Raw genomic sequence first — 13,680 nt, 5'->3', positions numbered from 1 at the left:
CTCAAGATTCCAGACTTTGTATCCCTTTACCCCTTCAGGGTAACCAACAAATATACATCTAAGGGCCCTTGGTTCCAATTTGTCTTGCTTGTAGTGTGCATAAGCAAAACATCCAAACACCTTGAGACCTGAGTAATCAGCAGGTGCACCACTCCACATTTCTATTGGTGTTTTAAACTTCAAGGCATTGTTAGGACACCTACTGATCAGATAGCATGTTGTGCTAATACCCCCACACCCCAAAAAAAAAAAATTGTCTTAGGCATGTTTTCATTTAGCAGCATGCATCTGACCCTCTCCAGTAATGTCCTATTCATGCGCTCAGCTACTCCATTTTGTTGTGGTTTTCCTGGATTAGTTTTATGCCTTGTAATGCCTTTTAGCTTACACAGATTATTGAACTTATCAGAGAAATACTCAAGACCATTGTAAGTCCTTAAGTACTTCAACTTCTTGTACTGCTTGTTCTCCATCAGTGTTAGCCATTCTTTGAATTTCTCATAAGCCTCATCTTTGCTCTTAAGCACAAAGACCCAAAGTCTTCTGAAATAATCATCCATAATGGACATGAAGTATCAGCCACCTCCATGAAGTATCGGCCACCTCCATGTGTAGTGGTCTTCGAAGGCCCCCACGAATCTGATTGAACATATTCAAAGGGCCTTGAAGTACTGTGATTTCTTCCTTTGAATTGTACTCTCTTGGATTTTCCCAATGCGCAGTACTCACACATGTCCAGATTCTGAATGTTATCACCACACAGGAGATTTTGTTTTGACAGCTCAATCAATCCCTTTTCGCTGACATGACCGAGCCTTAAGTGCCATAACTTGGTAGCATCTTCTGATTTTAAGACCACTGAACTATCTCCCAATATAGTATTTCCAAAGAGAATGTATAAGGAGTTCCTTCTTACTGCTTTCATTACTACTAGAAACCCTTTAGAGACTCTCAAGTTTCCATTTTCTGACTTGAATGAATAACCATTGGAGTCCAGCATTCCCAAAGATATAAGATTCCTTTTCAACTCAGGAACATATCTGACCTGCTGTAACACTCTATTTGTTCCATCATACATCCTCAGTTTAATTGATCCAATTCCTTTTACTTTGCATGATTTATCATTCACCAAAATGACCACTCGTTGGTCGGTTTCTTGAAGTGTTTCAAACCATGATCGATTTGGTAACATATGAAATGAACACCCCGAATCAAGTATCCACTCATTCCCTGAATTTTGGCTTGAAATGGTCAATGCTTCTGCCGAGTCATATGCTTCTGAAACTGTAACGCCCTGTTTTTATCTTAAATGAGTTTATTTCAGTTAATCAGAGATTACAGAGTTCTCGAGCCGGTTTAAATTTGATCAGGGTCCTTTTTTCAAATTTTGGAAATTTCAGGGACTAAAACGCAAATAGGGGATTTAATATATTATCTACACTTGTATTGACTTTTGAAAGCCTTCCTCCTCCTCCTCTCAACCGAGAGACTCCATTGAAACGCCCCAAGCTTTCTCCAAGCTCCTAGATTTCAGTCCGAGCTCGATCCGGCCGTTGGAATTTATTTCTGAAGGCAGATTATCGATCACTGCAGTGAGAGCTCTGTTATATCGTAAGTTCTTCTTCGATCCAATACATTCTAGTTTTTGGATGTTGTTAGAATCGTTCTAGATTCGAGTATGTTGTTCTTGACAGAGTTCTGATCGTTTATTATCTGCCGGTTTTGAAATAGAGCGACATTCAGAATTGTTATGATTTTTGAAAGCCATTTTCGAAAATCATGGTTTTGAGATTTGTTGGGTTTGTCTTGTTGTTGTAGTATTAGCATTGAATTGAGTTGTTATCGATATTGAACTACTGTCTGCGTTGCCGGTTTGTTCAGTTATAGCCGTTATGCCGTCGGTTTGAGTTTTGGAGATTTCGAACCGTTTTTGAGTTATGAACTTGGCTTGTAAGTTGATCGTGGTTATTGATCAATCATCTCTTGTATCTGAACAGATTCGTTTGGAGTTTTCAAGCCCTGAGTTAGCAGCTGTTTGATCGTTTCAGAGATTTGAACGAAGAACGGTATAAAGAGTTTACCTTGAACCATTACCTTGTTGTTGTATAGATTGGTTAGACTTTGATACAATCTATTTGTAGCGTATCCAGACTTGGGAGCTAATGCATTGAAAGGTAAAAGCAGTCATCGTAGCGGGATAGCATACTCGGGACTGTGGTTCTCGAGTTTTCCCTTTTGAAATCACGTACTTGCATCTACACTTGTTCTAGCATGAGGAACTTGTGTTATGTTTGATTGTTTTGGCTTTTGTTAAATGGCTTATGTTTTATGTCTCTGTTATGCATTCATCTTGAGCCAATCTTGTTTTCAGCGGGCAGAACCGCCCTTTTTGTTTAGACGTTTGGGAACTATGATTGAGTGGCCTAGGTTGTAGTATTTCGCCTAATGCTAGCATACTCATTATGGTTGCTCAAAGTCTAGAGGAGTGGGATACGTGGCACCACCTCGATTGGGAGAGTCGGTGAGTCGTTACGTGATCTCATCCTCGAGATCCCAAAAGCAGAGCAGCACTCCCTTGTTTATCAGAATCGATATCCTGGTTTTAAAGACATGCATATCTTTAGCTTCGACTTGAATATGTTGTTTTGATAGCATGTTGTATATCCATTATTTGATATGTTGATTTTACTGGGATTATCATTCTCACCGGTTTTCCGGCTGTTGCTTTGTTTTGTATGTGTACTTGGCAACAGGTGGGGCAGGACCAAGTCAGAAGAGGCATGGTTAGCTTCAAGAGGGCGAGCTAGTAGTGAGACTCGGTTTAGAAGTCGTGTCAGCATGTTCATCTAGTTTAGATAGTAGCATGTTAGAATTCGAACTTCTTATGTTTGTATTCGTATTGTAATAGCCTTGTCGAGATATGATCGTTGCATGTTCTAGCCTTTTGGACATTTGATCAACTCTAGAACTTGATGTATTAGTTGGAGAATTCATGATTGTAATGCATGATTATTAGTTGATGGTTTTGGACTTGAGTTTTAGCATAAATTTTTCTGTTCTGTTTCTGCTGTAGGAGGGCGCTCGAGCAGCATTTTTTAGCAGCCCGAGCGCACCCCTTTCCGTGTATTCCAGTAGCGCCAAGGAGTAGGGCGCGCTCGAGCGGCAGTTTATGGCCGCCCGAGCGCGGCCCCTTTTATATATAAAAAAAAATTCTTTTGTTTTGGCTTTGCTTTTAGTTCTTGGATCTTGTATGCTTAATTATCGTTTACTCCTTAATTAGATGTTTAGAACCGAGGTCTCACATTAAGTGGTATCAGAGAGTTAAGATTCTTGGTCGAACTAGAGTGAGCGGGTAGATCGAGTCTGCGTGTATTGGCTTCTCGCATGTATTTGAATTATTTTAACTGTGTATTTAATTCCATGCGAGCATGCTTTATTATTGAGAGTTATTGAATTACATGATTTTGTGATTTAATTTATAAAGCATGATGTACTTGAGATATAACTATTTCTGTTATCGACTGGTATCCGGTATTCCAAGCGGTTGTAAGGGCACTGATTGTAGCGTTTGAGATATCTCGTGTCCTAACCTTTGATTATCATATGGGTCCTCGTCGAGTGATAAACAGAAACACACTGCCAGTTATCCCTGCGACTGAGCAAGCTAGCACTGAAGTTGATCAGTTGGATGCTTCAGCGACTCCTATGGAAACCTTGCTGAAGAGGTTTCAGTCGTTCAATCCGCCGTTGTTGATGGGTTCAGAAAATCCAGTTGACTGTGAGAGTTGGTTGGATGATATGGATCAGTTGTTTGATTCCATTGACTACACAGATGATCGCCGAATCAGGTTAGTAATTCATCAGCTGCGTGGTGGTGCTAAGAGCTAGTGGATCATGACAAAGAAAGCATTTGAGAGTAGAGGTACAGAGGTTACTTGGACTCTGTTTAAATCTGAGTTTTATAAGCGGTTTTTCCCTATCTCGTATCGCAAAGATAAGGGAGCAGAGTTTGCCAATCTGAAGCAAGGGAATCTGAACATTGAGAAGTACGTGGCTAAGTTCGATAGTCTGTTGCGTTTTGCACCGCTAATTGCCGGAGATGAAGAAGCAAAGGCAGATCAGTTTATAAACGGGTTGAACCCCGATGTCTTCACGTTGGTTAACACCAACAGGCCTAGCAACTTTGCGGATGCCATGAATCACGCAAAGGGAGAAGAAGCAGGCTTGTGGAGGCAAAGAGGTAATCAGGGGGCACCTCAGCAGCAGAGGCAGTATCAGAATCAACCATCTCAGTACCAGAATCAGCCACCTCAACATCAGAACCAGCAGCAGAGGTATGAAGGTGGTAGCAGTGGGGGAAACAGAAAGGATCAGTGCAAGGCAAGAGGTAAGCAGTTTAAGAGGCAAGGAAACAGTTCGTCCAGTTCCAGTGGTTCGAAGCAATTCGGTTCAGGACCGAGTTCTGGGTCATCATCCTTGTACTGCAGCAAGTGTGGAGGAAGACACTCACCGGATCAGTGTGTGGGAGTCTTCGGCAATTGTAACACCTGTCAGCAACCGGGACACTTCTCTAAAGTGTGCCCACAGCGTAACAGAGATAGAGCTCAGAGTGGGAGTTCGTCTAGATCTGCAGCTCAGCCTGAGAGGCAGTCTTCTGCAGTGCACTCTTTTCAGCCTCAGCAGCAGAACAGACAGGGAGGTAGTACCAGTGCAAATCAGCCTCCGAGACAGCAGGCACAAGTCTTTGCATTGACAGAGGATCAGGCTCAGGCAGCACCTGATGATGTTATAGCAGGTAACTGTTCGATTTTTGGTCATTCTGCTCATGTTTTGATAGATACAGGTGCTTCCCATTCCTTTATCTCTGAGAAATTTGTATTATTGCATGCTTTGCCAACTGAATTGTTGCCTACAGTAGTAGCTGTTACTTCACCTTTGGATGGAGGAATTGTTTCTGTCAGATTAGTCAGGAACAGTGAGCTCTGTTTTGAGGGAAATTTTCTAGAATTTGACTGTATTGTGCTTGGACTGTCAGATTTTTCAGTCGATTGTTTTCAGAAAGTTGTCAGGTTCAAACCTGAAATGGCAGACGAGTGGAAATTCTTTGGTAAGGGTTCTCGATCTAGAATTCCTTTGATTTCAGTGTTATCTATGACTCGTTTGCTACAGAGAGGTGCAGAATGATTTTTGGTGTATGCAGTTGATGTACTGAAATATAGCCCAACTTTGGTCGATATACCAGTGGTTAGAGATTTTGCGGATGTGTTTCCAAAAGATGTTCCTGGATTGCCGCCTATTCGAGAAATCGAATTCAGCATTGACTTAGTGCTAGGTACTCAACCTATTTCAAAAGCTCCTTATCGTATGACACTTGTTGAATTGAGAGAATTGAAAGAACAGCTTGAAGATTTGATTGCCAAGGGATATATCAGACATAGTGTATCGCCTTGGGGTGCTCCTGTTCTGTTTGTATGGAAGAAGGATGGTTCTATGCGACTCTGTATCGACTACCGCCAATTGAATCAGGCTACAGTCAAGAACAGGTATCCTTTACCCAGAATAGATGACCTTTTTGATCAACTGCATGGTTCTTCTGTCTATTCTAAGATTGATCTGAGGTCAGGCTACCATCAGCTGAGAGTGCGAGAGGAGAATGTTCCTAAGACCGCATTCAGAATGAGGTATGGTCAATTCGAGTTTATAGTCATGCCATTCGGATTGACTAACGCTCCAGCGGTTTTTATGGGTTTGATGAACCGTATCTTTCAGCGTTATTTAGATGAGTTCGTCATTATTTTCATCGATGATATTCTTATCTACTTGAAGAACCGTACTGACCATGCAGAGCACTTGAGGACCGTACTGCAGATTTTGCGAGTTGAGCAGTTGTTTGCCAAGCTGTCTAAGTGTGAATTTTGGTTAGATCGAGTTGTCTTTCTCAGTCATATTATTTCTGAAGATGGGATTTCTGTCGATCCCAGCAAGATCGAAGCGGTTATGAATTGGCCTAGACCGACATCAGTACCTGAGATCCGAAGTTTCATGGGTTTAGCTGGTTACTACCGTCGTTTCATCGAGGGTTTCTTGTCTATTGCCAAGCCTATTACCCAGCTGACTCAGAAGAATGCGCCTTTTGTCTGGACTGCAGATTGTGAGGCTAGTTTTGTTGAGTTGAAAAAGAAACTAACCAGTGCTCCGATTCTTTCTATTCCAAAAGGTACTGGGGGTTTCACAGTCTATTGTGATGCTTCTAACCGAGGCTTGGGTTGTGTTCTTATGCAGCATAAGCATGTGATAGCGTATGCATCGAGGCAACTGAAACCGCATGAGACTCGTTATCCGGTTCATGATCTAGAACTAGCTGTGATTGTATTTGCTTTGAAGATCTGGCGTCACTATCTTTATGGTGAGTCTTTCGAGATCTTTTCTGACCATAAGAGCCTTAAATATTTGTTTTCCCAGGCAGAGCTGAATATGAGACAGAGAAGATGGTTAGATCTGTTGAAGGATTTTGACTGTGAAATCAAGTATTATCCCGGGAAGTCAAATGCAGTTGCAGATGCGTTGAGCCGAAAGCTGTGTGCTTTATCTCTTTCTACTATAGGTGTTTCTCAGTTGATCGATGATTGTTGCACTTCTGGTTTAGAGTTTGAAACAGATAGGAAGACTGTCAGAGTGTTTGCTATTCAAGCCGAGCCAGAGTTGTTTGTTGCAATCAGAGAAGCACAGAAGTCTGAGCCGAGCATTCAGGTTTCAGTAGAGAAAGTCAGATCTGGGCATCAGTCAGAATTCCAGGTTAGAGATGACGTCTTGTTTGTGAATAACCGTATTGTTGTGCCTGATATTTCGGAGTTGAGACAGCGTATTCTCCGAGAGGCTCATTGCAGTCGGTTCAGTGTTCATCCTGGAGGTCGTAAGATGTACAACGATCTGAAGAGTCAGTTCTGGTGGAAGAGAATGAAAGGTGATGTTGCGATATTTGTATCTCGGTGTTTGAACTGTCAGCAAGTGAAAGCAGAACGGAAGCGACCAGGAGGTCTGTTGCACAGTCTATCTGTTCCTGAATGGAAATGGGATCACATTTCTATGGATTTCGTCACGAAGCTACCACGATCCGTTCGAGGATGCGATGTCATTTGGGTAGTGATCGACCGATTGACGAAGTCCGCGTGTTTTATTCCGTACAGGATGACGTATCGTCATGATCAGATGGCTGAGTTGTATGTTAGAAATGTCGTGAGATTTCATGGTGTGCCGAAGTCGATCGTTTCAGACAGAGATCCTAGATTCACTTCTCACTTTTGGCACAGTCTTCAGGGGGCACTTGGTACTCGATTGCATCTGAGTACAGCTTATCATCCTCAGACCGATGGACAGTTAGAGCGGACTATCCAGACGTTAGAGGATATGCTGCGAGCGGTAGTTCTAGACTTTGGCACTAGTTGGCAGGATTCTTTGCCTCTTGTCGAATTTTCTTACAACAACAGCTTCCAAACGAGTATCGGTATGGCGCCTTTTGAGGCATTGTATGGTAAGAAATGCCGATCTCCGTTGTTTTGGGATGATTTGTCCGAGTCACCAGATTTGGGACCGGATATGCTTAGAGATATGGCAGAGCAGGTTAAGATCATTCAGACCAGAATGAAGACAGCTCAAGATAGACAGGCAAAGTATGCGAATGTCAGACGTCGACCTCTGAGTTTTGAGCAGGGAGACCGTGTTTTCCTTAAGATTTCTCCGTTCAGAGGCACCGTCAGATTCGGTAAGAGAGGAAAGTTATCTTCGAGATTCATCGGGCCGTACGAGATTATCGAGAAGATAGGCGATCTTGCCTATAGACTTGCACTTCCTCCGTCTTTATCTGGTATTCACGACGTTTTTCACGTCTTTTTACTGCGAAAGTATCATCCAGATCCTACTCACATCCTTCAGCCTGACGAATCCGAGTTAGACGAGACTTTGAGCTATTTTGAACGACCGATTCAGATCCTTGATCGGAAAAAGAAGCAACTCAGAACCAAGTTGATTTCATTAGTGAAAGTACAGTGGAGCCATCACGGAGTCGAGGAAGCGACTTGGGAGATAGAGTCTGACATGAGACAGCGGTTCCCAGAGTTATTCAGTTGACGTGAGTTCTTCTTACTGTCTTTAGTTCTTTATTCTATCTTATGAGTTGTGGTTCTCATTGATTTCGAGGACGAAATCTCTTATTAGTGGGGGAGAATTGTAACGCCCTGTTTTTATCTTAAATGAGTTTATTTGAGTTAATCAGAGATTATAGAGTTCTCGAGCCGGTTTGATTTTGATCAGGGTCCTTTTTGCAAATTTTTGAAATTTCAGGGACTAAAATGCAAATAGGGGATTTTATATATTATCTACACTTGTATTGACTTTTGAAAGCCTTCCTCCTCCTCCTCTCAACCGAGAGACTCCATTGAAACGCCCCAAGCTTTCTCCAAGCTCCTAGATTTCAGTCCGAGCTCGATCCGGCCGTTGGAATTTATTTCTGAAGGCAGATTATCGATCACTGCAGTGAGAGCTCTGTTATATCTTAAGTTCTTCTTCGATCCGATACATTCTAGTTTTTGGATGTTGTTAGAATCGTTCTAGATTCGAGTATGTTGTTCTTGACAGAGTTCTGATCGTTTATTATCTGTCGGTTTTGAAATAGAGCGACGTTCGGAATTGTTATGATTTTTGGAAGCCATTTTCGAAAATCATGGTTTTGAGATTTGTTGGGTTTGTCTTGTTGTTGTTGTATTAGCATTGAATTGAGTTGTTATCGATATTGAACTGCTGTATGAGTTGCCGGTTTGTTCAGTTATAGCCGTTATGCCGTCGGTTTGAGTTTTGGAGATTTTAAACCGTTTTTGAGTTATGAACTTGGCTTGTAAGTTGATCGTGGTTATTGATCAATCATCTCTTGTATCTGAACAGATTCGTTTGGAGTTTTCAAGCCCTGAGTTAGCAGCTGTTTGATCGTTTCAGAGATTTGAACGAAGAACGGTATAAAGAGTTTACCTTGAACCATTACCTTGTTGTTGTATAGATTGGTTAGACTTTGATACAATCTCTTTGTAGCGTATCCAGACTTGGGAGCTACTGCATTGAAAGGTAAAAGCAGTCATCGTAGCGGGATAGCATACTCGGGACTGTGGTTCTCGAGTTTTCCCTTTTGAAATCACGTACTTGCATCTACACTTGTTCTAGCATGAGGAACTTGTGTTTTGTTTGATTGTTTTGGCTTTTGTTAAATGACTTATGTTTTATGTCTCTGTTATGCATTCATCTTGATCCAATCTTGTTTTCAGCGGGCAGAACTGCCCTTTTTGTTTAGACGTTTGGGAACTATGATTGAGTGGCCTAGGTTGTAGTATTTCGCCTAGTGCTAGCATACTCATTATGGTTGCTCAAAGTCTAGAGGAGTGGGATACGTGGCACCACCTCGATTGGGAGAGTCAGTGAGTCGTTACGTGATCTCATCCTCGGGATCCCAAAAGCAGAGCAGCACTCCCTTGTTTATCAGAATCGATATCCTGGTTTTAAAGACATGCATATCTTTAGCTTCAACTTGAATATGTTGTATTGATAGCATGTTGTATATCCATTATTTGATATGTTGCTTTTACTGGGATTATCATTCTCATCGGTTTTCCGGATGTTGCTTTGTTTTGTATGTGTACTTGGCAACAGGTGGGGCAGGACCAAGTCAGAAGAGGCATGGTTAGCTTCAAGAGGGAGAGCCAGTAGTGAGACTCGGTTTAGAAGTCGTGTCAGCATGTTCATCTAGTTTAGATAGTAGCATGTTAGAATTCGAACTTCTTATGTTTGTATTCGTATTGTAATAGCCTTGTCGAGATATGATCGTTGCATGTTCTAGCCTTTTGGACATTTGATCAACTCTAGAACTTGATGTATTAGTTGGAGAATTCATGATTGTAATGCATGATTATTAGTTGATGGTTTTGGACTTGAGTTTTAGCATAAATTTTGCTGTTCTGTTTCTGCTGTAGGAGGGCGCTCGAGCTGCATTTTTTAGCAGCCCGAGCGCACCCCTTTCCGTGTATTCCAGTAGCGCCAAGGAGTAGGGCGCGCTCGAGCGGCAGTTTATGGCCGCCCGAGCGTGGCCCTTTTTATAAAAAAAAAAAAAATTCTTTTGTTTTGGCTTTGCTTTTAGTTCTTGGATCTTGTATGCTTAATTATCGTTTACTTCTTAATTAGATGTTTAGAACCGAGGTCTCACAGAAACTAATGAGGCTTCTGCTACTTCTCTGCCCTTCTCTGATGAATTGTTCTTTCTGTCCAGGCAATCTCTCTTGATATGCCCCTGTTTATGGCAAATAAAACATCTCAGTTTGAAAGGTGGTCTAGACTTGCTTTTAGACCTTGATCTTCCCCCATTGCCTTTATGAAACCTCTTCTCATGTCTGCCCCATGTCATAAGACTTTCATCATGGGGCTGAGAGTTAGATTGTAGTTTCTTTTGTAACTCCTTAGACTTGATAACAGATTGAACTTCATCTAAGGTTATAGTTTGATCCTGCCATAAAGTGAAGCATATCGAAAGTTTTCATAAGAATGAAGCAGTGAATTTAGCAGGATCAGTGCCTTATCTTCCTTCTCCAACTTGATCTCAATGTTTTCAAGATCATCCAAGATTTTGACAAAGTCATCAATCTGCTCAAATATTCCCTTGTCATCAGTAATCTTGAATGAATATAATCTTTGCTTCATATACAGCCTGTTAGCTAAAGATTTAGTCATGCATAGATTTTCCAGCTTGGACCATATTTCTGCAGCAGATGTTTCCTTCGAGATCTCTCTGAGTGGCTTGTCTCCCAAACAGAGGATAATCGCACTCTGAGCTTTTAACATGACTTGTGCCTTCTCCTTATCATTTCTTTTCAAAGCTTCCTCACCTTCTAAAGCCTCAAGAAGACCCTGTTGAATTAAGATTGCACGCATCTTAATTTTCCAAAGCCCAAAGTCAATACTGCCCGTGAATTTCTCAATGTCAAATTTCATGTTTCCCATCTGTTTCAATTTCTCCTTCTCGATTCTCACAAATGGTGCTAGTTGTTAAGAAATCTTTCCAGATACAACTCAAACCAATACACTATATGAAATATGATCACAGGCATGCACTTAATGAGAAAGAACTCAATTCATTTACGTGGTTCGGCCTTCTGAAGATCTACGTCCACGGGAATCCAAGCCAACTCTTTATTGATCAAGATTTGAAGAATGTCTTTACAAGTCAATACAAAATACAAAACAAGATAACACGATGAATTGCAGATTCAAACACAAGCCTTCGACCCTTGAGTTAGAACACCCTTCTGTCAATTCACGATCCCTCCTTGTTTCTATCCCTCTCTTCAAAAGATTACAATCACCTACTTTTAGTGTTCGTCCTTCTACAGAGAATTTGAGCTTCTTTCTTTTAGGTTTCTTGAGTCTCTTTATCTCGATTAGTTGTGTACCCCCAACTGATGAACATTCGAGCTATTATACTTCCTTGTTTCTCAAAACCATCTTCCAACTAATTCTTTTTCGTGCTAGACTATTATGCATTAAGTAAACAAGTCCACTTAACCAAGGAAGCCCAATTTGATTTGTAAGTCCAATCTTTGATGGACACACTTAACAACAATATGTTATATTTGTTTTGTGATTTTCAAAATAATCTATACATCTATAACTATATGTTAAAGAGGGAGGGGTGGAGACCGACTAATTTGTATGGATGATGTGACTTTGGGCTTTTTTATTTTCCTCTATTTTTATTTTATTTTATTTTTCATGCCCAATTTCGAAAATTCCAAAATATCTATTATCAATGTTTAATTTCTTTGTCTTTTTTTTTAAAAAAAATTTATTGTTTACATTTTTTAATTAAAGAAATAAACTGTATGAACTCTTTGTTTTCCCCCCTTATTTTTTCCTTTAGTTTTACTATTTTTTTTATTACTCTTTTTTTATGTTCCATTTCAAAATTTCCTAAATACTCTTACCAATTTATTAGTTTCTTACTTTTAAAAAAAAGTATTATTTAGTGTTTTAAAATTAAATAAACGAAGTATATAAAAATATAGTTGGTATACAGAAATGAACTATACAAACACGTTCAAACACCCGCAAGCACGCAACGATAATATTTGATTCTGACGTTTTGGTCACACATTGAATCTTTTGATGAATAATAAGTAGGCGGTTAACGTAGTATGAGACTAAGACACGTATAAGTCTATTCATTTGAATATTGTTTTAAAACAAGGAAACACACAGATTTTAGGAACAGCTAGCAAATTTGAACCCTACACGTGTCCACAAATCTGTGGTGGAGGCCACAAAAAAGCAGAAATTGGCTCCTTTTCATTGGCCAACACAGGACACCTGGGAAGGAGACGGTACCGATTTTCTAAATATAATATATTTTTGCCTACTTGCGGCTCCTGTGAATCTTCTGGAACTTTTCTCTTTTCTTAATTATTATTACATACTTGGCTGTTTTGTAAAGTCACACAACTTTGCTTTCTTTAGGTGGATTTGTTTGTTCAATACAAATAAGTCTCGAGTTATGTTCAAGTTCTGTCCATTATATAGATAGTTTTATTACATTGTTATAATTGTGTATTTGAATCATAAAATACTCATACTCTAAAAAAAAAAGTTACACTAAGTGATTTTTGTTACGCCTTAAACGCATATAAATCTTGAATTATGAGATTAATGTTTTTAATGCATTAACAAGTCTTATTTCTCTATGTTTTGATGATTAACAAAACTAGTTTAAAATGTTACTAATATTTACATTGAGCTTATTACAAAGTTAAAATTTTCAAGATGAATTAAGACTAAATTCATACTCAAGATCAGAAACAAAATTCGAAGAAGTTTACTGCTACGGGATCGGAAGCTCCGATTGGAGATCGGAACCTCCGATCATGATCAAAAGCATCTTCGGAAGCTAAGGGTAGATCGGAAGCTCCGATCATGGTTCGGAAGCTCCGATCTATTTCAGGGATTTTTATATTGTTCGGAATGAAGAACGGAAGCTACGAAGAATAGGTTCGGAAGCTCCGATCTATGATCGGAAGGTCCGATCATTTTCTAAGGAATATTATATTGTTCGAAAGCAGATCGGAGGCAACGAAGTGAAGCAGATCGGAAGCACCGAACATGATCGGACGTTCCGATCCTGAACGGCCGCCTGATAATCTTGTCCGGAAGACTTTTGCCCGACATCACATTTATTGCGCCGATCGGAAGCTCCGAAGTGGATCGGACGTTCCGATCTAGTACACCCGCGTGTCTCAGAATTCAAATTTCGGAAGCTCCGATGCAGGGATCGGAAGTTCCGATCGATGCCAAAATTTCAGCTATAAAAGGAGGCATTCCGAGGCCATTCAATCCATCCCAACATCTTCAAGTCTCTCAATCCTCTCAAGCATTATTCAAGCCATTTGTTGAGCAATTTGTAGCCCCTTTTGAGTGTTCAAAATATGTTCACATATCGAGTTGTATTCGGGGTTGTAATATCGAGGGTTGTTAGTTTGTGAGTTGGTTGCTCGGTTTTGTAAACACTTGTGTGTGAAGCCAAGTGTATTTTACGAGTGTTGAGGCTATTCTTGGAGCCCTTAAGGCCAAGAGTGTTGAGTTGTATCGGCACGGTGATCG

The sequence above is a fragment of the Henckelia pumila genome, chromosome 4 (assembly GCF_033568475.1).
Source record: "Henckelia pumila isolate YLH828 chromosome 4, ASM3356847v2, whole genome shotgun sequence".
NCBI lineage: Eukaryota > Viridiplantae > Streptophyta > Magnoliopsida > Lamiales > Gesneriaceae > Henckelia > Henckelia pumila.
Note: the sequence above shows the minus strand (reverse complement) of the source record.